This window comes from Lacerta agilis, chromosome 5, assembly GCF_009819535.1.
Source record: "Lacerta agilis isolate rLacAgi1 chromosome 5, rLacAgi1.pri, whole genome shotgun sequence".
NCBI classification, from domain to species: domain Eukaryota; kingdom Metazoa; phylum Chordata; class Lepidosauria; order Squamata; family Lacertidae; genus Lacerta; species Lacerta agilis.
Genome location: NC_046316.1, coordinates 59,011,461 through 59,037,977, shown reverse-complemented (window position 1 = coordinate 59,037,977; position 26,517 = coordinate 59,011,461).

Below are 26,517 nucleotides of genomic sequence, written 5' to 3'. Positions count from 1 at the left end.
AGTTTTGCAAAAAAAAGGGGGGGGGATTCTGAAATAACTAGGCAGTGCTTCACAACCACCAATATTACTGCAATTGAAGGGAGTTAGCTGCCTGTCTAAATGCTGCCAAAACTCAATTTGGAATCTATGCACAGAAAACAAAGGAAACTGATGCTGCTGGATTTAAGCTGCGTACATACCAGGCATTAAAAACCACAAGTAGAGCACATAGCTTCCTCCAAAGAGCTCTGGGAACTGTAGTGTAAGGACATTTTGAATTGCAGTGCTGTGAAAGGTAAGTTCCAGCTCACATGATTATTTGGGATAAATCATGCGCTTTAAATGTATGATATGTACAGACAGAGATATTCACTTTGAGGTTGGTGAAGTTGTGGATTTCCCTGAGATGAGGCGGCGGCTGTGAGAGGGGTGGGGTGGCATGAGAAAAGTGCTAGAAAACATACAGCTTGAGAAGCTCATTAAATTTAAAACAGTAGAATTAGAGACAGAGCTGCAAGGTCTCTAGATACTGTAATAGCAAACATCCAATTACTGTGGCCACAAAAACGAGAATGCAGTTCTTTAACAATAGGGACTGTTTCCTTGGAAGATAATAAATGAATGCCTAGGAAGAATATGGGCACCATTCTGTGCCAATTCGTTTTGCACCCTCGTGGTGAATTCTGATCAGTTCAAATACTTCTTCTAGGCTGTTCTTGACAGGGAACAGCCCTGATTAGCCTCTTGAGTCTCAACAAAACTCTATGACTAGATCCTTCCCTCTCCACCACCGCCCTGCATACATGCTGTGCTGGAAACCAAGGGGGTTCGTCAATCTCCAGAGCAGAACATTCCAATCAGACCAAGAAATGGAAGGCTTTGTGCCACAGACATCTGAGCTTCTACAAGACAATGGTCTGACCATGACAAGACTGACACAACTGCCTGTTCCAGGAAAGCAATAAAGCAAGCTGCCTTGTACAAAGTCAGAAGAACAGTTTGTCCACCTAGGCTCAGTATTGTCACTGACTGGCTCTCCTTATAGTCAGGTGGGAGCCCTTCCCAATCTTACCTGGAGATGCCAGGGATTGAACCAGGCACTTTTTGAATGCAAAGCATGTTGGAAATTCTGGCTGCCAAGATCCACGTTTGGGGCAAGTGAGAGAACCCTTGCAGAGATTTAATACGGCAAAACATACAGCATGGAAATATAGGCTGCAAAACCTTAAAATGTGCCCTTTTCAGTAAACTACAAAACGTCCCTTTTAAGAGCTTCTTCCATAGTTTCCCACTTCCCCTAGCACACAGATAGACCACAGTTTTAAAACGGTTTACTTACAAAACCATTTAAAGGTCAGGTTCTTGTGCTTTCCCATACAACAGTCAGAAAATGTTGCACAAGCAGTAAGATGTTGCTTGGATACAAAATGGTAAACGTTCCTATACTATCGGTATAGGAAAACATTGGTTTCAAACTCCATTATTGTCAGAAACAAAAGAGGCTTGTTAAAGCCATGTGGCGGGAAGGAGCAGCTTGGGGCTGCTCACACATCAAATTCACATTTAGACTGAGTACAACAAAAGGCTTGGCTGCCCATTTCCTCCCAAGGTGAGGGGAAGCGACATAGGCTAATTGCCTGCAAAGAAGGATGATCCAGGAGGGAGGGAGGCTTGGGATTCCTCCCCCTGAGGTGTTCTATTTATTGTTAAAGAAAAGCATCCACCAAAGTAAAGTAAGCAATTTTTTCTTACTCATTTTATTGTTGTTGCCTTACTCCCTCCCTGCCCTGAGCAGAACAATGGGTCAGGTGCAAAGTTTCCAACCATGGTAGACTCCACATTGTGAAAAGGGTGCAGTTGGTAATATATTTGCCTTTTGCCCAGCTTTTAAAATTATAGGAACCCTGGTAGGAAAAGAGAGCAGACTTAGGAGCAAACCGACAACAAGACAATGAGAAAGGAAAACAGACCATTTCAGGATGTGGACCTCCTCTGTGCCGTTAATTATTCCTAACCCCAAAATCTTCCCATTAGTCTACAATGCATGTAGCAAGGCTTCAGGCATCTCGGAATCCTTTTCATATGAATATATTTTAGCAAGCTGGGTTAGTATTCACAGGCAAATGTTGCAAATGAATTCCAGCTAAAGATTTGCAATGAAGCCGCAAGTGGCAACCGTTCATACTTTGGGTGTTCAGAGCACGGCAGCGCAAGGCAGCTATCTGGAACAAATCGTCGACATCTCTGGATGTGGCTGCAATATGTATTTCAAATTTCAGTTGTGGTTTAGAATGGCACAGTACAGTCTTCAAGTTGTGTGATGGATGGTGGCTTTGCTGGGGAAGAACAAAGCCCATGGGAGGGCTTTTCAGGAGTGTGTTGAGCTCAACTGGGGGCAAAAGTGCGGGGAACAAGAAGCCGGGATATGAAAGCATAGATTTAGACCAAGGCAGCCCAACTTTTCATACCAAGTGGGCTGCAAAAGTACTTTGACACAGAGCCTGTAGGCCACACACTACTTTTTCACGTGGTGGTGGGGAGTGAGGTGAAAAACCGATGTGCACCCCCCCTCCAGTTCTCGTGCTGCCTTCCCCAAGCCAGCTAAGTGAGGTGCTGGGCTTTGGGAAGCTGTGAGGCTCTGGCAGGGTCCTAGAGCCCTTTCATCTCCTTCCCAAAGGAGAAAACACAAACTAGGCTTTGGGAAGGAGGAAGGCAGACTCTAGGACCCTGTCAGAGCCCTCATGCCTCCTTCCCAAAGCCCAGCACCTTGCTTACCTGGCTTTGGAAGGCAGTGCGGGGTTGGGGGGGCATGTGAAATGTTGCCAAGGGCCACCAAAAAAGACCTCGAGGGCCTGATTTATTTGCTTTTCTCTCTCCCTCAGCTCACCTATAGGTGGTCCCGAGTGTTAACACATTGCCCATCTAACGCTGGAAATTTTTCAAGAGCAACTGAATTGTCTGAGGATAAGCCTTGAAGATGCTGCACTTTTGTTAAAATTACAGCAACGTTGGAAATATCAGTTCCAATAACAGAGATGAGCAAAGACGACAACCACCAAGAATATGATCTGCTATTCATTCAGATTTCCCAGACATCTTCTGGACATAAAAAATAACAATGATCCAAATTCCAAATTAGGTACAGATTGTTGTATGTCTGGACCTCAAGGCGTCAGATGCCGCTGCGGCTTTCCTTCCCTTGAATGGAGCCCTTCCCACACTGGACTGCCCCAGGGCGAGGGAGAGGTTGGCCGGCAGGAATATAGTCACAGCAAGAAGGCAGCGCTGGGAACTATAGATCTCTCACAGAAACCTGTGAGTCACAAGTTCTGCGGACGCATCTGGACGGGCTCTACTGTAGCAAAAGTGGGACCTCCCCCAAATACATTTGTGCTATGAACGGTTATGGGATTTCAGCAGGAAGCCACAGAATATGCACCGGTTGGAAATGAGGCAGTGTGGCCGCCCCAAACTGAAAAACTCCTTCTCCCAACATATGAAAAAAAAAGTTTTTTTAATTTTGCTTTTGGTATCATGCAAAGTTTGCCCTCTTCGCGCATGCTTTTAGTGGGTATATCCATTTTCAGTACTTTAAAATTGCATTTTGCCCTGTTGATGGTTCAGTTGGTTTGACTTCACTGCTGCTTTTATCGTTTTCATTACTGTGTTGATCTGCTTGTTTTCCACTTTATTTTTTGTAAGCTGCTTTGTGGCAAAACGATGACGAGGAAAATCTATATAGATACATCTATATATTAGTTATCCTCCTTTGAGTTTGTTATGTGTGTTGAAAGACATAAAGTAGGCACGGAGAACCTTTTGCCCTCCAGATTATGCTGAACTACAACCCCCATCATCCCTTGCCATCGGCCATGCTTGCTGGGGCTGATGGAAGTTGTATCCAAAGGATCAAACACACTGCACGCTTGACATAGAGGGAAGATTTATAGCAAATTCTTCGCTGCAGCATGATCAGATCTTCAACATATAATAAACAGGCACAAGTACAGTCACACACACACACACACACTTGCGCATGGGTTACATTCCGAGGCCCCATGCCCATAAACGAAAATTGCGTAAGTGGGGAGCACCATCTAAAAAACCTCAAAATGCCTATTTTTCTCAGCTCTCCAGCTCTCTCTCCCCATCTCTCACCACACGACTCTCTCTTTGACTAGAGTTGAAGATCTGCGGCCAACTGGAGGCTGGAGGACATGTGGAAAAGCAACAGGGAGGGTTAGCAGCCCACAAAAAGCCCCACTCAGGTCTCTCTGCTCTCAATGAAGTCCTCTTTGGGCTCCAGGGAAGGTCTCCTCATGAATCATGAGGACTCTCCAGCTCTGTCCTGCCATTTTCTGGTTTGAATCTATTTATTTATTTCCCAGTGCTGTGCATATACACAGCTGTGTGAAAGTAGATCGCCCTTAAGTGTACCAGCAACTTGACGGCTGACACAGCCGTCAAGTGTTGTCTCCTGCCATACTGAAAGTGGGCTCTCTGCTTTGTATTTTTATTTTATTTTATGTGCCATATGTATGTTTCTGAAAGTTGAGGTGTCCAGACTTAAATGTTGTCAAGGTTCACCCATGGCATCATAATAATTGTCCATATTAAACAAGACTCTGCTTGACTTTTCCATAGCAGACATTTTGAACTAATTAAAATGCCAAGTTCAGTCTTTCTCATCCCTGTTGCCCAAAGAAGCCTTAAATGTAAGCTCATTAGCTACAAAGTAGCACATGGTTTAATGAACTGTTCCTCATAAAATCCCAATAAAGTAAAAAATACAGCCTGTCTTTCTGAACTAAGCGCCTCATTATTTTTCAATGCGTTTGTGAGGGTGGGGTGAAGGAACTTCCATTTTAAAAAAGGATTTAAAAGTATTAACATTTTGCCAGCATTCACACCAGCAAGAAATATGTCCAACAAGACTGCCATCACAGTGTGCTGGTGCCCAAACATCGTTCATCTGAGCCAATCCGTACAACTTCCAGCTCCTGAAGCACAACCCCTTGCATATACAGTATAGGAAAATTGGAGTATTGATTGGTGCTCTGTAGTTTCATTTAGTTTCCTTTGTTTGAGCTCCTGTTTCTGGATGCCTAATAAATATTTATAGCCATACATCATAGTATGGCAGGTATGCAGAACAACACACAAATGACCATTTTTATCCTTTAGATACTGTTTCCTTCCCTGTCATCTAATTTCAGCTTTCCTATGCCCTTTGTGTTGGTTCAAGGAAAAATATATATAGATATAGAAGGGAAGAATTCCTGGGTGCCAAGATACAAATTGGGGCAAGAACTCTTTGGTAAAATCACAAAATATGCAGCAAAGTATGGAAAAATTAAAAATTAAAAAGTAGTCCGGTAGCACCTTAGAGACCAACTAAGTTTGTTCTAGGTAGAAGAAGAAGAAGAGTTTGGATTTGATATCCTGCTTTATCACTACCCTAAGGAGTCTCAAAGCGGCTAACATTCTCCTTTCCCTTCCTCCCCCACAACAAACACTCTGTGAGGTGAGTGGGGCTGAGAGACTTCAGAGAAGTGTGACTAGCCCAAGGTCACCCAGCAGCTGCATGTGGAGGAGCGGAGACATGAACCCGGTTCCCCAGATTTCGAGTCTGCCACTCTTAAACACTACACTATACCTAGAACAAACTTAGTTGGTCTCTAAGGTGCTACTGGATAATTATATATATATATATATATATATATATATATATATATATATATATATATATATATATATATATATATATATATCTCGACTGCATCAGGCCAACACGACTACCTACCTGAATGTGGAAATATAGTCTGTTAGACCTTTAAAATATGCCCTTGTGAGTTCCAAAACTTCCCTATTCCCCCAGTATAGGAAAAGACTGCATGTTTGGCAAGTTAAAAATTGGGTTAGTTACAAACTCTTCAAGGGTCTGGTTCATGGGCTTTTCCATACAGCATTCAGAAAAAGTTGTACAGGCAGTAAAATGGGGCTTGGTTACAGTGGTAAAACTTCCCAAATTATTAGTATAGGAACTCAAGAGTGGCTTGTGAGAGGTGTCATGAATTGGCAAGATGACAGGGAGGAGGAAGAAGAGGAAGAGGATCCCAGTAAGTATTGTAGCCAGGACTGTAATACACAGGGGTCAAATGGGGGGTGGGGTGGAGAAAAAAGTACTCACAGAGTGATGGACAATGACGAGGGAATGGAGGCCAATGTACAGGAGAAGCAGGAGCCAGAGCCAGAGGGGTCCCTGTTGCCACAAATGTGGCAGGCTCTGAGGCATAGGAAGCAGCAGGAGTGGCACTCTAGGAAGTTGAGGCAGGCAAGGGCCCATATCCAGCTCCCTAGTTGGCCAGGTGGAGCTCACTAGCTCTGGGAGGAGGGGTGCGGTTCCTCAACTGAAGCAGGCTTAGAACAGGTGAGGGTCACGTGCCTCATCAAGCCCAGATGCTGAAATCAGCATGTAAAGCATAAAAGGGCAGCAGAGCTGAGGTGCTGGGTCTGCTCAACTGCCCATGTTGATGGACCTTGACTTGGATGTTTCTGGACCTTTATGGGACTGTGCTTCAGGTTTGACTCTGGATTGTATCCTGACTGTGGGACTTCAGACGTGGCTACTTGGATTGACCCCAGAATGTGTTTCCTGACCTTTGGACTTTGCTTGTGTGGCTTGACCCCCAGACTTTGGACTTGGCATACCAACTTGCTGCCAGGTAGGCCAGGGGTTCAGGACATCAGGTAGATAATAGAACAATAGGCTTGATTACCCATTGCCACCCAGGGTAAGCGGAAGTGACCTCTCACTAAACCTGGCAGGACAGCTTACTCTATGGTATTAATCCCTTCATGCAATAATTAGATTTAAGTATGTTGGTTATGTGAGGCTGGCTATCCCACACTTTGGACACTGGAGGTATAACTCTTTTATTCACACAGGCTCTGGAGCCTCTGAACTCTATCATGAGCACTGGAGCGTGCTGCTCCTGGAATATTGCTTATGGTGGTGTTACTCCCACCCATTGAAACCAGTCATTGCCACACCCTCCTGGTTTCTGCAGCTTGTATATAGGGAATGCCATTGGGAACTGGAGAACCCTTTGACTTAATATATATTGAGAGCATTTGTGACACAGAGGAGACACATACTTACCTGTCTTGCAAATTCCAAGGTCTAGAGCAGTGAACCTCAGGCCTTGGGGGCAGATGAATACTTAAGATCTCTTAAGGTAGAAAATGATTCCTTATCATCCTTTAGTCATCCTGTTGCACACACAGTTGGAAAGGTTAAAGAGTGGAAAATAATGGTCAGATTTGTTCTACCTTTTTGATTAATGTTTAAGGACCAAGCAAGATTCTAACCCACTCTAGTCTGATTGTGAAAAAGATAGAACTGGAGGTGCCTAATTCTGCACAATTGGGAAAGAATGCCCTGGTGTCATCTTGTGTATGTGGCATTAATATGTATCCAGCAATCTTAACATGGGAAACGCAAGGCTCAGCTGTGCTTTCATGCAAATCACACTAAGAGAACCAGCATTTGTGAAACATGGGGGAAGGAATTCAGATGAGAAGTACTAGGCCCCATTTACACCTGTTGCACTAAGACTTGGGAGACCAGAGTTTGAATTCTCACTCGGCCATGAAGCTCTCCCTAGGTGTGCTTGGGTTAGTCACTGCCTCTCGGCTAACCTACCTCACAATGTTGTCATGGGGATTAAATGAGGGAGGAGAATCATGTACTCCACCTTGAGCTCCATGGAGGAAAAGGTGGCATATAAATGCAATAAAAAATAAACAAACAAATGGTTTCTAAGATTGTCTACCCTTCACACCTGCCAGTCACTTCCTTACACCTGATGTTATAGGCAGGCAGACAGGCTGGCTGGCTTGTTCCTGCTGCTTGACAATTTGTAGCTGACAATTTGTAGTTCCTCCTGTCATTTTGGCAGCTTTCTGAGAGCAATTGCAATGTGTAATATTTCCCTTTGACCTCACTTGGAACCAGTCTTGAAGAGCAACAAATAATAGCTCCCGAGGCCAAACACAAGACTATAAAAGCTTGCTTTCCTGTCTTGCTCTTGTTTGCACAGAGGAGTCACAACTGCCAATGCACCCTTCCCCCCTCCACAGCTGACTTAATAATGATTTATACAGGAAAACAAAGAGAGAGGTTTTATGAAGGATATGGTGTAATCCGTTCTGTGAGAGTGGAAAGTATTACAAACTCCCAAGTCAGAAACTGAAGGGTAATTAATCCTCAAATACAAGATGAAAAGTTCGGGCTAACTTTGTGGTTGGAAAGTTCAATATTAATCTGAAATGGATTGGGTTAATAAAGTATGTGCTGTATTCTTATTTTAGCTTTGATGGTGGTAGAAAATGGATTGTTTGAAGTCTGAAGAAACATTGCCTTTTTATACTTTTTATAACCTCACTACTTTGTAAAGATAATGCTATTATTTCTTAAGGACTGGTTTTCTGAGTCTCTGCTGTAGATGGCAGTTGATTGGTTTTTATTTTTTAAAAAAACTGTTACTTCATTTGCTTGCTTGTGCTGATTGCTGATGTTGGTATTTTTGTTTGGTTAATTTAAATTTAGAATTAAATAAGAGTTTTATTTATTTTTTATTTTAATTTTCTGAATATGCAATACCAAATTACAACAAAAAAGTATAAACATACATAATGAATATATCAACAGAAATAAAGCAAAACATACAGGAGCGGAAAAGAAGAAAAAAACTAATAAAAGAAAAGAAAAAACAAACCCACACCTAAAAACAATAGAAAATAAAATATACCTGTACACACACACACACACACACACACACACACACACACACATATATACAGTATACACATATTGACTTCCTTCCTCTGTTTTGAGACCTCAGAAATTTTATTCCTTCTTAATTGTTGTCTGATATAAATTACCTCTATCTTTACACCTTTAGAACTCATTTTCCTTAACCCTGCAAAGCTTCATTCATTGCATACTGATATACTTACTCTAGAACAATGTTTTTTATATATTCTTTAACACAATCCCACTCTTTTGCTAATTTTTTGATCCAATTGTCCTCTTAAGAATGCTGTAGATCTTGCCACATTTATGTATTTATGTAAACTTTGTGAATACATAAATAAGAGTTGTAGGACACCCAGAGAACTACAGGCTCATCCATACTTTGGTTCAGTGTGGATAGTCAGCTTCCTGTACTTCCATTAATTTTCCACTTTTCTAATTTTCTTATGACATTCTCCTCTAAATCACTGCCTTCTCACACTTTCCCATCCCTCAGTCTGGATTTTATCAAACCACGGAGACTCTGAGAAGGAGAGGGTGTAAGAAAATCCCAACCGAGGAAAGGAAAAGTGCAGGAAGGCAGTGATCTCAAGGACAGCAGAGAATTAATAGAGGTACAGGGAGCTTTCTATCCACATTTAACAACAGTATATATGAGGCTTCTGTTATGAAGTGACTAATAATAAATATAAAACAATAGATAAAAGAACTCACCCAACAGAATAAAACTCCACTCTGCAATTGCCTTCCGGGATAAACTAACTTATTTTTCTGGGAAAGAGAGAGAGGAGATCAATAATCTAAAGGAGATATTATTAAAGAGTTAGAGGTGAGCAGTGAAGGAGACAGGTTTCCTGATGAAACCCGAATGTTGATGATGGTTAAGACAAAAAAAAGATTGTGAAGAGCTTCATAAGGATTTCTCCCAATTGAGTGAATGGGTAGTAAAACAGCAAAGGCAGTTCAATGTAAACGAGTGTATGCATAAAAATTAATTTCACAGATATGCTCATGGGGTCTGAAACTGAGGTGACTGCCTAGGAACGAGACCTCAGGGGATATAGCTCAATGAAGAGGTCACCCCAGTTTGTGGCTGGCAGCTGTGGAAAAGGTGAATTCCATGCTATAGGGAAGGAACTGAAAATCAAACTGCCAATGGAATAATGCATTTATGGAACTGTCTGGTGCAACTAAACTTGAAGTAGTGCCTCACCTCAAAGGATATTATAGAGCCGGGAAAGTTACTGCCAGTCAGAATAGGCAATACCAAGCTAGCAGTAGTAGTTGGTGAGGAGAGGGTGTTGCTTGTCTGCTTTTCCAGTGAGGAGGTCACTGCTGGTAACCGAGAGGGAGGGTGTCATGGGCATGGGGTGGTTGGCACAGTGCCAACCTGACACTCCTGCTGCTGCACCTACACTGCACTGGCCTCCCCCCCCTTGGTTAATGGTGGTGACCTCCATGTTGGGAAGGCAGTTAAGCAGTGCCACCACACTCCACCCCAACCCACTAACTGTTGCTGGGAACTTGATGGACCAATGGTCCAATATTTGTAAAACACAGCTTCATTTGTTCATGTGTTCATTTGGGGAGAAAAGACGTCTCAAAAACTGGCAAAAAGTGCTACACAGGGAGGCTGGGTGACCCACACGATAGTTGTTTGGCAACACATTTATTCATGAGGACTAGTTGCCCATGATGGTTGCATTGGTTCCCCGGACTTCCATTTGGATGGAACCCCATCTAACCTTGGTTAACCCACTGTGTTTGTGGCACAAACCACAGAAGGCTTATGCTTAATTGTTCATGGGGTGCTGGCTTGGGTTTGTTGCACATGGAGGCAGGTGGGGTGGGGGTAGGGTCAGTAATGTATCTCTGCCTGCCTTGTCACCAGAAATGGGGAGTGGGGAGGGAGGTTAAACACAGCCAAAGTATCAAAGAGCTAAGAAGAAAACAACGTGTTATCAGAGAAGAACCTGGCATATAGACTTCCCTTTTATAGGCTACATTTGATTCACATCAAACAGAACGCGCCTTTGTTCCTAATAGGGTTGTGCGTCTGTAAATAGAGGCCTCTGCTTACAAAAAGCAGACGATAAATAGAAAAGGGAAGCTGTGTGTGATGACGATGATGAGCAACCTCTTGATCGCACCCTGAGCTCTGGTGTGTGTTTCTCTCTCTCTTCCCCCTCTTTCAGCTATAATTATATCCCTGCGTCAGTGAGCCGCAGTACCTCTTTCCCACTTTTCAAGTCTTTGAAGTCGGCGCTTTCAGAAATTATGTGGAGGACGCTCAGGAATTTTGCACTCTTAATTGCAGTGTGTTTGGCAGAAGGGAGAAGGTGGGTGCTTGATCCAGGATTCCCTCCCATAATTACAATTTGTTTCCCCCAGCACCACCACTCTAGAACTGAAGCCTACTGTTTTGTTTGGATTCGGTTACCATGCACCGTCCTAAAGATGCATTTTAAGGAAACGAGTTTTGTTGGGCTAACCTCACTTGCAAGTCCAGTCCCTCAAGCTGCTGTGCTATGGGGTGTTGGAGGGGGTGGAGAAGTCCTTCTGCCCTGCCTTGCCCAGTTCTGCTCGCCTCTGCCAGTGGGGGAGTTCCATCAGCAGTGGGGAAGTCCCACCTGCAAGGAGCACCCCAATGCAGCCACCCAAATCGTGGGTGGCAGCTCCTGCCAGTAACATCCCTGCCAGCAGTAGCAAGCAGAAATCCCCAAAAGATGGTGCATAAGATAGGGCTGGGGAAACTCGGCTGCTTCATATTTTAATGCATGTCTACCTAATTCTCGCCTTCCAAAAACATCTGCAAACTGAAGTTACAGGTCACACATCCTAACCACACATTATAAGTGCATGGCTCCCTCCAAAAAACTCATAGGAACTGTGCTCTATCCCACATGCCGTATCAATCCCCAGCACCCTTTTTAAAAAAAACTACAGTTCCCAACATTGGGGGGGGGGGCTTTAAATGTATGGTGTGGAGATGAGAACAGCTGTGTGGTGCAGTGGTTAAGAGCGGTAGACTCGTTATCTGGGGAACCGGGTTCGCGTCTCCACTCCTCCACATGCAGCTGCTGGGTGACCTTGGGCTAGTCACACTTCTTTGAAGTCTCTCAGCCCCACTCACCTCACAGTGTGTTTGTTGTGGGGGAGGAAGGGAAAGGAGAATGTTAGCCACTTTGAGACTCCTTCGGGTAGTGATAAAGCAGGATATCAAATCCAAACTCTTCTTCTATGAAATTGCACTTCTCTGAATTTTGCAATGCAGGTCTACAAACAAAATAATGCATACAAAAATGTGTATATTAGGGGAAAGTGTGCTTAAAATGTATATGTTAATGAAGATGGCATATAAAATGCAGTGTGTTAGGGAAACTGGTTTCAAAAAAAAGTTTTTATCATTGCATACCTTCTAAGAAATTTTCACTACAATCCTGTTGAATTTTCATGGGGGCTTTAAAAAAAACTTTTGCAAACTGATGCAGAAGTGCAGAGAACTGAACTTAAGACTGGGAAAAAAATGAAAAATAGAAATTGGCAGATACACCCATTCTTAGTGTCAAGGGAGGTAAGGAGGCTGAGCTGCATCTCCAGCACAGTATCGCCTGTTGGCAATAGCTGCTGTAGCAAAAGGGAACATTTCTCTGGCTGATATGAGCAGTGGGGCTGTGGAAGCAAAAGTGGCTGCATTGCTCTGCCAAGCCTGCCACTACTGGCCAGACATCTGGAATGACCCTTAAGGCTGCAATCCTATTCATGCTTAACTGGTGGCAAACACCATTGAGCCCAGCGAGACTTGCTTCTAAGCAGACATGCTCAGGATAGTGTCCAGGTGGGCAGCTCCCAGCACTTTTCCGCTGTAAGCTGCATGTGGAATTGCAATTCATTTCCCACATTTTGGATGTTCTAGGGCTTTTTGTGTGTGTCCATTCTGCTATGTTCCACCCGGACTAGGCGATGTGTTGTTGCAGTGGGTGGGGAAAGGTTGATTCACCTGAGCCTGACGTTTAAAACAAAACTTTTTGGATCATTTTTTTAAAAAAATATTTTTTAAAATCTTCAGTACGGTGCTTTTAAAAACTCGGAGCTATTGAATGACTAGCTCAACAAAATTTAAAATTAGAAGTAAAATATAACATTAAACTGGGGAGGTAATAAGCCTGATTATAAATGGAATCAATTGAAAAAGCCTCAAATATACCATTAATTTAAAAATACTTTTAAAAAAAATTACACTAAAACAGTGTTTCATTAAAGTGCAATTGCAAATATAGTTTGACATTTTTTTTAATTGACAAAAAAGTGCAAGTTGAAAGATTATGTATTTTTCAAAATGGTGGAGACTGGAAAAGTTATACCTCAGGTTACAAACGCTTCAGGTTACAGATTCCGCTAACCCGGAAATAAATAGTACCTCGGGTTAAGAACTTTGCTTCAGGATGAGAACAGAAATTGTGCGGTGGTGGCACAGCGGCAGCGGAAGGCCCCATTAGCTAAAGTGGTACCTCAGGTTAAGAACAGTTTCAGGTTAAGAACTGACCTCCAGAACGAATTAAGTTCTTATCCTGAGGTACCACTGTAGTGAAGATGTGCTGAACTAGATTTTTTGCTTGTGTTTGATTGCATTGCATGATTGTTGTTTTATGTATTAATGTGGGAAAGCCAGACTGTGTATTGAGAACTACTCTTCTCTCTTTGACAAACATTTGTTGTCAGATGAGATGCAGTCATGTGGCTTCGCTAGGCATTTTCCTTCCCAAATACGTTGATCCTGAAGTTCTATTCAAATAGGGGAAGTGGCACCTCCACCCTGTTACTCAACAGATGACTTGGCCTTCTTTCCCTTCTTGCATCCAAAGCAATCCTCTAGCCTCATTTTTTAAAATTAAGAGTAGTTTACCATAAACGTTATTTATTGACTTTCAGGGTATGGCAGCAAATGACCCAGCTGTTTACTCAGACTCGGGGAGAAAGGGAGAGGTCTTTTGTTTTTGACTGAATGTTCTGGGCAAGGCAGGAAAGAATATTGTGTGGATCATTTCAAAAGGGACCCTAATAGTCTGTGTTTACTCAGGCCTACTCCCAATGAAGGCTGCAAACCTAGGCACATTGACCCAGCAACACAATGGAACACAGAGGGACTTACTAGGAAATAAACACACACCAAGTTGTGCTTTTAGTATACAGTGGTACCTCAGGTTACATACGCTTCAGGTTAAAACGCTTCAGGTTACAGACTCCACTAACCCAGAAATAACGCTTCAGGTTAAGAACTTTGCTTCAGGATATGAACAGAAATTGTGCTCTGGCGGGGCAGTGGGAGGTCCCATTAGCTAAAGTGGTGCTTCAGGTTAAGAACAGTTTCAGGTTAAGAACAAACCTCTGGAACGAATTAAGTACTTAACCAGAGGTACCACTGTAGTGTATATGTGCCTACTAAGAAGCCCCATTAAACTCCAGTATAAGGATCAGAAAAAAGCAAAGACATCACCTTGCCGACAAAGGTCCATATAGTTAAAGCTATGGTTTTCCCAGTAGTAATGTACGGAAGTGAGAGCTGGACCATAAAGAAGGCCTATCGCCGTAGAATTGATGCTTTTGAATTATGGTGCTGGAGGAGACTCTTGAGAGTCCCATGGACTGCAAGAAGATCAAACCTATCCATTCTCAAAGAAATCAGCGCTGAGTGCTCACTAGAAGGACAGATCCTGAAGTTGAGGCTCCAGTACTTTGGCCACCTCATGAGAAGAGAAGACTCCCTAGAAAAGACCCTGATGTTGGGAAAGATGGAGGGCACAAGGAGAAGGGGACGACAGAGGATGAGATGGTTGGACAGTGTTCTCGAAGCTACTAACATGAGTTTGGCCAAACTGCGGGAGGCAGTGAAGGATAGGCGTGCCTGGCGTGCTCTGGTCCATGGGGTCACGAAGAGTCGGACACGACTGAACGACTGAACAACAACAACATAAGGATCAGAAGAACATAGGGCCTTGTACTGAATGGCATCATCGGTCCATTTCAGAGTTTCCCAAACTTGGGTCTCCAGCTGTTTTTGGACTACAATCCCCATCATCCCTGACCACTGGTCATGCTAGCCAGGGATGATGGGAGTTGTAGTCCAAAAACAGCTGGCTACACCAGGGATGGGGAGCCTGTGGCTCTCCAGACATTCTTGGACTACAAATCCTATCATCCCTGTCTGATACTGGTTGGGGTTCACAGGATTTTGAGTCCAACAACAACTGGAGTGCCCTCCTTGGAGATGCCAGGGATTTGAAAGAAGGACCTCTCTGCATGCAACCCAGGTGCCACTGAGCTACATGGCCCTTCTACATCACAAGGGTTGTGCCCTTGCAGATTTTATTAAGGTACCCATATAGATCTCATGGGGAGAAAGCCAGTTGAATGCACATAGGCGAACTAGGTTTTTCATTTCTGTTACAAGTGTGTCAAATGCAAAATGACAAAGTGTGCATAAATTTGCAAAAACACCATTTTCATTAATTTATTGGTACTTCTTCAGAAGTCTGTTCCAAAGCCAAACACTCCATCTTACTTTTATGCAGTGTCTTGAAGGATAGCCTGTTCCTTGCTGGCCTGCAGTGCCGAGAATCTGTGACACACACACACTCAAATTTAATGTATTTTAAGATGTAATTAGATGACACAGCAAGTTTATTGAAAACAGCAGGAGGAGCCTGGTGATGAGTGTTACATGCTTTTGATTACCTAAATTCTAATTATGAGAGCCATTAGTGTGGGGGTCCCTGAAATTTTCCAGTGCTCGGGTTCTATTTAAAAAATGAATTAAGCTACTCATCCAAAAAATACTTTAACTCTGGTAAAATAATATATATATATTTGCCATGTGAATTGGTATTTGGCACACATACTATAGTGTTTTGCTATGCTAGGATTCTTCCGTATTTTCATGGATTTCTCTGTGGTGGTGTGGTTCCCTCGTGGCACTGTTATTGTAGGAACATTGCTTTCACCTGGATCTTTTGGACATTTTCCACACCAGCATTCCTCTGTATTCACTGGCAGATTGGTTTTGATGCCACCTGTGCAGCCCAAGTTGCTATTTCTGCACGGTCCGGTCCGCAGCCATGCTGGCAGTGTTTGAAAGAGAGAGATAATGCAAGGTGGGACAATGATGTGGTCACGTTCGAAACAGCAGCACCATTGGTGGCTGCGCCCACAGAGAGTCCTGTGAGTTTTATATAAGAACACAGGGAGTACTGAGCCAGACCACTGGTGCATCTAGCTCAGGGCTGTCTACACTGACAGAAAGCAACTTTCCAGGGTTTTCATTACCAAATGCTGAGTCCTGAAACTGGGACTGCCTACATGCAAAGCATGCGGTCTGCCACTGAGCTCACACCTTTCCCTGTGGTTACAGGATAAAGCCTTATCAGATAAGGGATTTCTCACCTCCCAGAATCTCACTTTCCCTTTTGGAGCTTCTTCCATCAAAGCACATTGGCATGGATTTGGAATTTGGCAATTCCCACTGGCTTGTCATGTCCAAATGCAGGAGGCCAGGCTTCACCCAGAAGAAACTAACGCTGTCCCTCCCTGGGGAATGCTGGCTAGGACCTGCCGTTGTTTCGATAAGGCAATCTGAAAAGGCTCCTGTCACCAGCAATAAACTGTGTTTTGACAGGTAAATAGCCTGTAAAAAAAAACTTTGTTGATACTTCATATTATGCGTGTCTAAACACCAGGTCTCTCTGCTTCCAGGTTGTTACAATGTCATATCCATCAGCGCAACAATTACGGGCATTTACCTTCTAGCTCTCTACAGGTTTTTACCAAGGATTACTGCCATACGTCTCCCATATATAGAACGCTCACAGGGTGTTCCCAGGTATTAATTGCTAGTTTAACAAAGGCAGGGGAAATAGCACACAGTCAGGTTTAGGGGGCGAATTCACTTTTGGCATCATTCCACAGCTGATTCCAGTTTGGACTGTTTCCTTTGAATACTTGCACACCTCCACTCTTTCCCCATGAATGTCCCCTCAAACCCGCCCCCCCCCCACTCCCCATTAAACAATAGCCATCCTGAAAGCTCTTGTTCTGGAAGGTCCTATTCATCCCTTCCTGTGGCAAGAATATTTCGATTCCTTAGAGCTGTTTGACCTATATTTGTCTTATGGTCAATCTCTGTCAGCTTTGCTGGGTGGGAATCATAATGGATGATAATGCTTTCAATGGGGAAGTCTATGCCCTACCTCCCTGTTGAAGAGGCAGCATGCCTCTGAATACCAATTGCTGGGGAGTACCAGTGGGGAGTACCATGCTCTGCTTTACAGCAAGGAAATAAAATTTATCTGTATGCACAAACGTGTGTGTCAGCATATATATGTGTATATACACCAGGAGTGCCAGCTTGGCCCCGCGACTGTGGGTGCCCGAGACCGTGGGTGCCATGCAGCGTGCATGGCCCTGGCACCAGAATGTGTGGGTCCCCAGCCCTTCATGGGGAATTTTGTGGGTCCTCAGGCACCCAGAGCCCCAGGGAGTTGGCACCTATCACACCCACACACCCACCCACACACCCACACACACACACACCCCTTCATAAATCCTAGTCAATTGTAATAGTTTCACCTGATTGAATAATCGCTCGATTAGATATGCATGATTCTACATATTAGGAGGGGGGAAATCTATAGTTCTATAGAGAAAAGCACAGATGAGACATGCACATTCTTTGATTATAAGATTAAATGCATAGTTCGTTTGATCTTCCAAGTAGTCCTGGACCTTCTCCAATTTGGCCCACAAAAGGATGTGTGTGAACCCTTGGAGACCTCCTGTAGCATATTTTCTAAACACTTTGGCAATAAAACAGTTCACATTTGCCACAGCTTAGATGCTTCTGTTTCTGAAATTCTGTCTGAGGAGGTGTCTAGTTTATCACTCTGTCCTATTTTGTGGGGTGAGGTGAGTTTCAATTGGTATGGGCTGAGGACACGAACAAGGTGCTTGGACAGTAAGGATTGCCACATTTTTGCTTGCTCCTTGGATTTTTTTGGCTGGAGAGGGATGAGTGACTGGCTCCTGGAAGTGGCTAAGCATTCATCTGTCGAGAAGGTGACCCCAGCCATTTTGAAAGAGGCAGTTGTGCAGATGTCACCTCTTGGTGACATCTAGCTGTTGAGTGGGTGCTGTTTGAATGTTACGCCTTTGAGTGTCTAAAAGCACCTGTTTCAGTGGTACCTCTGGTTACGAACTTAATCCATTCCAGAGGTCCGTTCTCAGCTCGAAACCATTCTTAACCTGAGGCGCGCTTTCACTAATGGGGCCTCCCACTGCGCGTGCGTCTCCAGCACACAATTTCCGCTCGCATCACGGGGCAAAGTTCACAATCAGGAGCACCTACTTCTGGGTTAGCGGAGCTCGTAACCCGAAGCGTTCACAAGGATGATGGTACGTAACCAGAGGTGGTATTGTAACTATTATACTACTATTCCAACTATAGGTGGCACTGTGTCAAATGGCAGCACAGCTGTATTAAGCATCCATTTTAGCCTGGCCTTTCCCCTGAATTAATATGGCAACTGGGACTCGGTTACATTAGTAAAGAAGTGCATTATGTGTTATAACACTGTGACACCAGATGGCGCTGTGGAGTTCAGTCCCCCCTTTGAGGTTTACAATGCGTTTTTCTGAAACACGTTGTTGATGTGTCTAGATCCAGCCCTGCATGCTACAGTACCTCTGTACATGCACGCAGCCCATAAATATGTAAACATGCTGATTCACATGTGATCATACATCTCATTTTCTAATATTCCCAGGAGCTACCTGTAAATTGCATCCACTAAAACCTGCATCTTCACGATGACTGTATGAAATCAGCTTTTGCTTGAATCTATTCAGCTGCCCCTAAATACTCAGTTTTCTGCTGTGCACAAAAGTGTGGCCTCTCCTTTTGCTTCACAAGCAATTTACACACGTGATGCCAGCGGAAGCACATGCCCTATAATGACACAGCAAAACATATAATTAACATTAATTATATACCAGTACACTCCATAATCTTACTGGCCTCTCACCGAGTGGGATCCACGTTTTAAGAGTTTTGTGGGGCCTCTGAAGTCACCTCCTTTAAAGAGACCCAAGGGAACGAGCCTTTCTTCTCTCCTGCTCACCAGAGAGTGAAATCCCGAAAGTGGTTTATAGCTGGGAGATTGTCGTAATGCCTCTGAATGCCCCGAAGGGTTGCGCTGGGATTTTAATGAGGGAGAAAACTGTCTCATGTATAGTAGTTTCACCACTGAAAAATCAGCTTGGAAAACTGAGTTGTCTGCCAAAGTCACTCATGCTTTTAGGAAGAGGAGCTGAGATATGGCCTGGGCTGTGTGACAGAGGCCTTTGAATAATGTTTAAGCACTCAACTGATAGCCAATAGACTGCATACATGCCATATATTTAAAACACATTTTTCCCCACCCAAAAGAATTATGGGAACTGTAGTTTGTCCCTCCCAGAGCCACAATCCCCACCAACCTTATCAAACTACAGTTCCCAGGATCCTTTGGTGGCAGCGACAAATGCGCTTTAAAAGTTTGTGCAGGTAACTATAGACAACAAGGAATTCCATGCAGGTGAGTGAGAATGTTGTAGGTGTAAGAAACTCCTGTCCAGCTCCACCAGTCCATTGCCACCCCCCTCTGCTATCCCTTCTCCAACACAAAAATTTAGCTAGGAGAGCCCCTCACAGAACTATGATGTCCAGAGTCAGAGCCAGCCCACATATGAGGCAAGTTGAGACAACTGCCTTGGGTGGCAGGATCCACAGGACCAGATCAGGCTTCCAAGGAATGCATCACGTTCCTTGGGGGCTGGATCTGCTGCCTCCCCCCGCCATGCCGCCTCTTCAGTGGCCTCTTGGTGAATGGGAGGTGCTGCTCATCTCCTCCCACCCCAGGGAGGAAATGGCAGGGGCTGCCCTCTGGGGTCTCCTGGGGTCTGCATGATTCAGAGCCTCCACCCCATGGCATTTGATTCCCACTTTAACAGTTGGGTTAGGGTGATTTGATTCTCGCCTTATTCCCAATGTAGAACTTTATTCCCCCCCCCCCTTCTTCCCGATGTAGATCTCCTCTCGCCCTTCCTTCCTTGGTGGGGGAGGAACCATTTTGTGGTCCTCCTCAGGTGCCAAAATGTCTTGAGCCAGACCTGCAGAGCGTCAATGCCTCTTCCCGGGGAACTCTGGGAATTGTAGCTCTGCAAGGGGAATAAAGATAAAGGTAAAGGGACCTCTGACCGTTAGGTCCAGTTGCGGACGACTCTGGGGTTGCGGAGCTCATCTCGCTTTATTGGCCGAGGGAGCCAGCATACAGCTTCTAGGTCATGTGGCCAGCATAACTAAGCCGCTTCTGGCGAACCAGAGCAGTGCACGGAAACGGCGTTTACCTTCCCGCTGGAGCAGTACCTATTTATCTACTTGCACTTTGACGTGCTTTCGAACTGCTAGGTTAACAAGAGCAAGGACCGAGCAACGGGAGCTCACCCCATCGTGGGGATTCATACCGCCGACCTTCTGATCGGCAAGCCCTAGGCTCTGTGATTTAACCCACAGCGCCACCCACGTCCCCGCAAGGGGAATAGGGGCCTCCTAATAACTCTCAGCACCATTTACAAGCTATACTTCTCAGGATTCTTTGAGGAAGCCATGACTGTTTAAAATGGTATGGTACTGCTTTAAATGTGTAGTGCAAATGGGCCTAAGAGCTGCGCTCCTTTTTATGGTCCAAGCCATCTAGACATGCCCTCTTCCAGGATACTATAACAAGTTATAAGGGATTCTTTCCCAACTGACATCAACATGTCATGGCTTCCAGAGACCTCTGAGGATACCTAGTTCTCACTGGGATGGGCGTTCACCCACACCCACACCCTCTTTTTTGCATGCATTTGGCTCACCTGTGCATGCTGATACCTTTTCAGTATGGTTCAAATCACCTTGGCACTTGGTCACTTGGGTTTGCTGTTAGAAGGAAGGATTCCCAAGTCTTGCCCTTAGCTGGGGAATGCGGTTGTGAAATGTTGTGTTTCAGGGGTTTCAGGTTGCCTTCAGACCACAGCAACAGATCCCAAGTCATCCAGATGTAGCAGGATGAACATTTGTCACTATCAGCCACAGCTATTTCTCCAAGTGAAAGCAGGAATAGTTCTGAGGTGCCCTGCCACAGCCAGAACCCCTGTAATTGCACAGCAACAGCATTCTGCTGCTGGGCTGTACTTTGAGTAATCGCCTTAATCCCACTGCAAAGTGCCAGTAATTGCTAGTGTGGTTCTTCTCCCTAACAACATTCAAACTCCACAAGCCTTGAAGATATCTCTAGCCTGCTTTACCCTTTTACCCCTTGCATGTACTGGCTGGCACAATAGCCAGTCTTTCAGACGATGGCTTGCTCACGTATTGTTTTCTACAGCACCATAACTATATGATCAAGGGCAAGCTACCCATTCCATGCAAATATAGGCAATAAAAGCCCAGTGATTCCTTTTTTCAAAGGCAAAGTGTCTTGGAGAGCGAGAGATTTGCAGCGGAGAAGCAGTACTGTATTGGGAAAGGGTGTTCCTTCTTTTTCCCACTTTCCCACTGTAACTGCCTTCATGGGGCTTCATATGCATGTGTCCTTCTCTGCTGCAAGCTTCCCACTCCAAGAGTCGCTTTGTCTGGAAGAACTAGTTAATAGGGTTTTTATTACGCAATGTAAACTGAGCTTGGGCCTTAGGATGTATAATTAAGAGTTGTATATTTTCACCTTGGTAAACGATGGCATTTGCTTAGGATCCAGAAAGATGGTTAGACACTTTACATGGCACTTGTGCCAACACATTGTCTGATGCCTTTTCTTTCCTTTTTTACTCCAGATCCCTTTGAATCACTGACCTTCACCCATGCCCTCTCACAAATTGCTTTTTAACCTCCCTTTGGTTTTAAAAGCTGATTGCTCATGCATTACAGGGCCCAACTGCTAAAGGAGGCGGCCACACATTCAAAGTGCCACTGCGTTTACAGAATACTAGTACTACTACTACTAGTAGTAATTTATTATTTATACCCCAGCCACTCAGGGCGGCTCCCACCAAAATATTAAAAACATGATAAAACATCAAACATTAAAAACTTCCCTAAACAGGGCTGCCTTCAGATGTCTTCTAAAAGTCAGATAGTTATTTATTTTACATTTGTTTTGATACTGGCCATTTATATGTTACACAAGCAGTTCTGAGCAAGCATTGGCAGAATATCAATATGTAAACAAAGCACACTTTTATCTTTTTCGTCTGATATTTGCTTCTGTTGAAATGCATCTGAAGAATCCTCTCATGGCTGCTTTACAGTTTTATAATGTACCCATAAAATGTGCATGCATGTATATATATGCCATACATGAACACAACAAAGATATGTTTGCAATCACATTTTTCTCTACTGCAGGAAGGGGTTCAATTCTGATTGAGGATGTGGCAGCAGCAAAGGGCTAAATTTCCCTATCCCCACCACAATCAGAGAATTGTAGAGTTGGAAGTGACTCTGAGGATCATCTAGTCCAGGGGTGGCCAACTCCCAAGAGACTGCGATCTACTCAGAGTTAAAAACTGGCAGTGATCTACCCCCTTTTGGGGGGGGGGGTTTCAGGTCAAAGTTGTTGGCCTTCTTTGGGGGGAGCCAGTGATCTACCAGTGATATACCACAGACATCCAGTGATCTACCGGTAGATCACGATCTACCTGTTGGACGTGCCTGATCTAGCCCAGTGTTTTTCAACCTTTTTTGGGCAAGGGCACACTTGTTTTATGAAAAAAATCACGAGGCACACCACCATTAGAAAATATTAAAAAAATTAACTCTGTGCCTATATTGACTATATATCAAGTAATTCTCTTGAATAGGAATCAAATAAACACAATTTTTCCCACGGCACACCAGGCAACATCTCGCGGCACACTAGTGTGCCGCGGAACAGTGGTTGAAAAACACTGATCTAGTCCAACTCCCTGCAATGATTCTAATCTAGTTCACTCCATGTATTGTTAAAGGAAATCAGCTACATTATGAAACTCACATCTAGTTTAGTTGTAGAACTCCAGACGCTGTTGCATGACAGCCAGTTCTCAGAGGCTCGGGGCTGTGTTTGATACACCCTCCATGCCCAAATCCATTGAGATGAAAAGTTATTCTTCTGCATGTAATGTTTTAGCCATTCTATTATAGAGTCTGAAGACATTTTCACAGCTGCAAAAACCTCTTAAGCTTTTGATTCCCTCGCTCACCATAAATGCCACATAGGAATCACCTTTGCACAGGTAATACAGGTTTTATATTCATGATGCAGGCTAATTTAAGCCAAAACCAATTTAAGCCACCCATGTGAAATGTTTCAATTCATGCTGCCGGTCTCAAACTCTTGCAATCCCATTGAAAGAAGTTCTTCTAGCTCTGTGAATATTCAAGGCCAGCAACCAGGAATTAGTGTCAAGGAATAGGGGACAATCTGTTCCTGGAGAGCAGAGCATGTTTCCATGCTGACTGGACTGGTTGACTCTTGCATTCTTTCCATGTTTCTTATAGTTTAGGCCTAGATGATTATTTCATTTCAGGAACTATTTTTTCATTTAGACAAACTGGAGGCACCACCAAGTGGCCGAAGGAGTGAAAAGCAATGTTTTTGCAGGATTTCACATGGATTGGCTTTAGATTTAATGCTTTCCTTCTAGTGCTATCCAGGGTACCAGCCCGAGGCCACAAGGGACAATAATTCCATTAAAACCAATTGTTCTCATTTGGGTTAGTCCAAATTTTAATGAATGCTGTAATCTCTAAATATGCACACACCGCTCTATTTGCTGTTGCTGTTTTCACTGCTGCTGTTTTAACGATTGGAATGTTAATGCTGTAGCATTTGTTGTAACCCATCTTGAGAGGATATAAACTCCAAAAGGCAGGATACGAAGCAAGTTTAATTCCAAATCTACTGGAATTGCAATGTCATTTTCTTCAGCATTAAGGAGAGGTTTAACCACATGTTGGGGGCTCAACTGGCGTGGACAGTTGGTGTCAAAGGTGTGATACCTGCATAGCAAAGAAGCTCCCTTCCCCAATGCAGCAATACCTGATGGTGCCCCAATGGAACATGGGTCCCAGCACATCCACTGCCACAACTGCTACATCTTGGTTTCCATTGATTATTTCACATGGTGGCCAGAGGCGTCTGCTATTACAAAACAGGAAGCTATGATAGTGGCAAATGCCTTGGTTGACCTTTCTCTTTTTCCAATTTTCAGGTGCTGGGGGAATTGCACTCTGATCAACACAGGAACTTTGAGTCAAGGGTGTTCCAGAAAGTGGGTGAAATTCTAGGCATCCACAATACCCAGAATACCCAAGCTAGGCCTCAGTCAGATGGCATGGTTAAACCACATGTTGGGGATAGAACTGGCAACGTTTGTCCAGCAGCAACAAAGGGATTCGGATGAGCATATTCCACTCCCTCTGAGGGTTTACAGGACAGGAGTTAATGAAAGCACCCCACAGTATGACCGGAGGTTGAACTAGGTGACTCTCGGGGTCCCTTCCAACTCTGTTTCTTGTGGAATTATTCTATGAAGGCTTAGACAAAAACCTTCCCCTCAAAGAGAGGCGGCAAAGGGACAAGAAAATAAAAGGACTACTTATGAGACATAATATAGAGATATAATGAGATATAAGAGCAGAGATTTCAGTTCCTGGACAGGGCCAAAGGACCATGAATTGAGGGACATAGAAGTCAGCTGGCTGGTTGTCAGTGGTGGCTGGGGCCTATTGGTAGGGTGTTAACTCCTCAGTAACGTATGAACTGTCAGCAGCTTATAGTGTGATATTTAACTGGATCTCTTTTGCTCATGCCTTAACTGTGAAGCGGGACCCTGCCAAGAAAACGGAAAGTAAAAAACAAAACAAAACTAAGACAGGTGTCAATTGCAGTGCATGTAGTAACTTTAAAGCTAGCATGCCAGCTAGATTGTAGAACACGCATATTTCTTTCAACATGCTGATAATCGCGAAATGAGAACTGGGCCAAACACAAGAAGGCAGTAAGAATCCAGAGATCAGCCCTGCCCTCAAGCGTCAACTGTTTTATGTGGTTCCAACATATTTAATACAGCAGTTTGTGTTTTTTTTTTTTTTCAAAGAAGCGGGGTGGGGGATGGAAGACATGATAAATTTAAGTCTCCCCCTTGCCTGTGTGTGTGTCTTGTGTGTCCTAACACAGCCCTTGCTGCCAGGGGAGAGGCATTTGTTTGCATCCTTTCCAACTACAAAGCCTAAAGCAAACAATCTAAGCAGAAAGAAGGTGAAAGCTGTAGATTAAAAAGTTACTTGCATGTATTTAATAGTAACACCTTTTTTAAAAAAAAATCATAACATCTGCCAAGGAACAAGTTTTACAGTAATTGTTTCTTAGAGGAAAGAAAAGGTACACCAATTAGAAATGTCACCAGGAGCTAGGGATGCAGGGCCTGCTAACACACACATATCCTTGCCAAAAGAATAGGGGACAAAATTTATTCTTACTCTGGCACTAATAAGATTTGAGAGCAGCGGCCTTTCAAAGCACTACTTTGCAGTATTCTCCCAAAGCTGCAGTTCTAAACAACCGTATTTCAGAGCAAAAAGTAGCTTTAGACCTGGTTGCGATTTCCTCATGGCTTCTTCCAACAGCAGTCTAATCATCTCTAAATACTGTACACATGGAGGCAGGTGAATCACACAAGAGATTGTGTTCCCTTCATTGCCAGCACACCAAGAGGCTCAAGTGTTCCCAGATTAAGTTCTCATGCAAGCTCATCCATCTACAATGTAAGTTAAACACATGTGCTCATTTCCCCTCGAAATAGTACATATTGGGCATTAGTTCAAAAAGCTAAAAAAAATGATTCACACCTTGCCACAAAAAGCAGGTGCTTGCTAAAGAACTGTGGCTACCTACCGGTAGTTTTTCCCACCATAGGTAGACTATAGATACCTGCACCAGTATTAAGCCCACTGTATGAAAACAGAAGACTGTCTATGCTGGATCAGATCTGTCTTCAATAATGGTAAGCCAGCACAGCCAATAATTATGCTGATAATTATACCAGAGTATTTCTGTTGTGAACTCAGTGTATGTATGTGTATGGTTGAGAAAAACCGTAGCTGCTGGGTGGTTGAGGCCCCCCAGATATTGCTGAACCCCAACTCCCATCTGTCCCAGCCAACACAACCAATGGTCAGAGATGTTGTTGGACTCCAGTTCCCTTCATCTGGAGAGCCAGAGGTTCCCCCACCCCTGTGGTAGACAATTAACCCCCCTGCCTGTAAACACTTGCCCATCAAATCTGAGATGAAATAATCGCTGAGGTTCTTTCTTTACAAACTGGTACATATCTGCCTTACTGTTTCTAGGTGAATGTGTATCAGTGAGGGTGGGTCACACTTGAAGCAAAAACATACACTGTATGTCTCTTGCTGGTTCGAGCCCGACCAAGGATGATTGTTGGAAGCATTCCTGCATTGCAGGGGGTTGGACTAGATGACCCTTCCAACTCTACAATTCATTTTCTACAATCTGAAAGACCCCACATTCTCACATGGTGGCATTTAATCTGAGGTAAATACACTCTCTTCCACATGTAGTACGTGTTAAAGTAGGACATCTTCCAAA